Source organism: Rhagoletis pomonella, unplaced genomic scaffold (genome assembly GCF_013731165.1).
Source record: "Rhagoletis pomonella isolate Grant_MI unplaced genomic scaffold, Rhpom_1.0 Rhpom_scaffold_00001, whole genome shotgun sequence".
Classification (NCBI taxonomy): domain Eukaryota; kingdom Metazoa; phylum Arthropoda; class Insecta; order Diptera; family Tephritidae; genus Rhagoletis; species Rhagoletis pomonella.
Genome location: NW_023458555.1, coordinates 29,051,079 through 29,054,979, shown reverse-complemented (window position 1 = coordinate 29,054,979; position 3,901 = coordinate 29,051,079).

Sequence of the window (3,901 nt, the reverse complement as noted above, 5' to 3'; positions counted from 1 at the left end):
GTTTTGGACCCCAGATTCGTGTTCAGCACGAAAAATCCGTTCGGAAATACCAGGTCCCGTCTTATTCGCAAAACCCTTGTAGACCAGTGTAATCATTGGAAACCTCTATAACAGTTTTCAATAACTCCCCACACTCTGGTAACACGATAAGATTCGATAAGCAGTGATAACTCGATAAACTTATTTAACCGTGAAATTTCAATAAATCGATATATTTTGAAGGTTCCGAAACTTCGCCTTGATAAATCGACAAATTTCAGTAAATCAATAAATCAATAATAAATGATCGATAACTCGATAAGTTGAAAAAACTATATGCATTACGGTAAGTCCACAAATTTCGTTAACTATATAAATAATGTCATATATATCGATAACTGGGTAAATTTCATTAACTTTTCAAATTTCGATAACCCCATAAATTTATCACTCGATAACTATCCATAAAATCTAACAGCTAATTTTCTGGTTTATAAATTTAAACAACTTTATCAACATTGATCAATTTGAATAATTCGCTAAGTCGCAATAATTCAAAAAACATTGATAAGTAGATAAATTTCAATAACTAAAAAACTTAGATGCTGATTCGATAAATTTCGGTAACTTCGAAAATTTCGATATATAAATTTTTTATAACTGAATTTATTTCGATTTTTATTGATTCAATATATTGTTTGACCCTTTCTTTTACCCTAATTCTCATGTTTTTCTCAAAACTTTCTTATGCGTCTTTATAATCAATTTTGCCTTCACTTTTTTGTTTTAATCGCAATCATTTATTCATACAATCGCCAAACGAACGGTGGCAAAATTTGTGTTAGCGTATTAATAATTAGGAATATTTATATATACTAAGCACTAAATACATAGCTCAGAGCTACTACTACAGGCTAAATCGAAAATAAATCTTCACACGTGCATTGTGTAAAAAAGTTAGTTAGTGTCCTTTAGAAAAAAATATGGACAAGTTGCTGTTTGTCTACGTCTTTACGAATTAGCAAAGAATTGCATACTAATACGGTCGGCACAAAATTATTGGCACAGAAGGTCTTTTACAATGCATGCAAATATTTTATTAATACTTTTTTTACTTTGATAAAAATATCAGGGATCGTAACAGTTATAAGCGACATCGAAATAATCATCATATAATACTTATGTTTTGATTTTTATATTTTTCATTAGACTTAACAATTATTTCTTGAGTTCTATGTTTGCTCGAAAAATAATACTTACTTGTTGAGTTTTATTTTTCTTTCAATAAAATAACACTTATGAAATGAGTTTTATTTTTGGTACAGAAATAAAACTTACGCGGTGAGTTTTATTTTTCTATTGTTGTGAATGAAGCCCGAAAAATAAAACCCAACCAAAACGAATGTTCCGGCAACTATCTTGAAAGCTCTTTACTGCCTTTGGAAATACCATTTGAAAGATGTGCTAACGAGGACGTCTTACTATTATGCCGTTCGCCTTTTAACAATAAGTTTTTTAAAAATTTAATTAAATTAACAATATCTGTAAATTTTTCTTTTTAAAACAGTAAAAACTAATAAAGAAAATTAAGTAAAAAATAATAATAATTAAAAGAAAATATAGCAAAAATAAATAAATATTAGAAAAAATTAAATGAAATTAAAAAAATATTTTTTTCTTGTAATAACAATCAAATCTAAAAAGTAAATTAGAAATAAGAAAAAATTTTCAAAAAAGAACAAAATAGTATTTCAAAATTGGGGAAAAAAATTTAAAAAATATATTTATTTGTTAAAACAAAGTCAAAAGATACAAAAAAAATATAAAATACAAATAAATAAAATAAGATCTTAAAAATGAATGGAAATAAAAAACGTATTTTTCTTTTTAGAACAAAATAAAAAAACTAAAAGAAATTGATATTAACAAAATAAAAATAAATAAAATTTAGAAAGAAAAAAATAAATGAAAAAAGTTTCTAAAAGTTAAATTACATTAAATTAAAAAATCTTTCTGTTGTAAAAAATAAAATAAAAAAATTTAAAGAAACGAACCAAAAAAGAAAGAAAAAATTGTCCAAAAAAGAACGAAATAAAATAAGTTCCTTAAAATTAAATTCAAATAGAAGAACGACATAAAATAAGAGTAAGAAATTAAATTAAATTAAAAAAGATATATATATTTTCTTTTAAAAATGATACTATCTATAAATTAAAAGAAAATTAAATCAAAAACCAAAAAAGAATTATGTTAAAAAAAAAAATCCGCTGCTCTAGGACTCGAATCTCAGTGATCTGCTCACTCTCCCATTGCAAGTGGTTTCTCTCAAAATAGCTTTTCACTACGAGTGGTGAATGACAGAGCTTTTTTTTAAGACTTTTGAGCTAGAAGAACAAAAGTTTTTCGCACAATCTTGCCATATGTCTTCCATTTGTCTTACAAAAAACTTTTTACTAACTAAGCCAGAATAGCCCTGTAAATGTATATATAAGGCATTTGTTAGGTTTCAGCTTTGCAGATGCATAAATAATATCAAAAATTATTTTTCAAATCCAAATTGGTATAGTTGTACAAGTTTGTCACAGGGTTGATATTCGTTTGGTCTACTTGAAATTTTTAACTAACAACAAACAACTCATACTAAGCTAAAGGGCACTTTTTTAGACATTCTTTTTTCCAACAACGACCAGAGGGTGACAAGCTGGAGCAGTTTACTATCCTCATGTACATAGACAATTTCGCGTAAAGATATCGACAAACGACCTTATAGATTGCACCGGTGCAGAAAATCAACTGGCAAATTGCCCTATTCGGAGTGGATAGAATCCAATCTAGATTCAAGAGGCACCGCTTCGTCACCCTCTACTCTGTTTTATGGGCCATTGGAATCATTGGTTCACACTTTAAAAACGCAAATTACATACTTAAATACTTAAATATTTTTATTGGTATCCAATATTTTAGATGATGAGAAAGTAAGTAAGTTCGAAAAGTTTTTTTTTTTTTAATAATTTAAAATCAAATCCCCAGCCCTTCAGAATTGTCATCATATGAGAAGTCTAGCGTATGCAAAGCTTTGACACCTTAAAGAGACACCAATCATATGATTTGGTCTTCCTTGATATTTCCAAGTAAACAAAACTGCGGTCAACCACAAAAATAATCTACCAAATTTTGTTATCAAATAATTATTTTAGTCTACAAAATTTCGTTAAACTCTGTAAGGCAAACGCAGACAAGACAAAGACTCTGAATTGTGTTTTATTAATACAAATTAATTGCTTGCTTAATGACCCACCACAGAGCAAATATATGTATATGTATGTATACTTTAGAAATATTAATTGGGTATAGTAAAAGCAAATATCCACAAATATACGTAGATATATGTATGCATGTAAGTACATAATATATACTACATATGTACATGTTAGAAAAGTCAAGTGTTTGCTTTGATAGGAAATAGCCAACACTGTTATTTGGCTGAGAGGTTTGACAAAAATGCAAACAAATAAGTACCAGGAAATGTGGTTTTTAATTGAAGGAAACATGGAAACATAGAAAGCAGTTATCAAGTCCTACGCATTAAATGAGCGCTTTTATGCCAAGCACTCAGGCGAAACTAAATACATATGTATATGTAGGCAATTAAAGCGTCCAACAAAATGTTCTATTTTTGAAGCAACTATTATTATGGAATTTTATTAATAAGCCGCCATACTCAATTGTCACACTTCAAATGTGGCACTAACATAAATCATATGAAGTACGTATAATAAATTATATTAATTAAATTATGATTGACTTGATATTATTGCATTCAGTCAATCGAAATTAATTTGATTATAATTTCGTTTATATCGACGTTTACCACGATTTGAGGTACATATGACAAATTGAGTGCGCAGGATTTGGTGGTGTT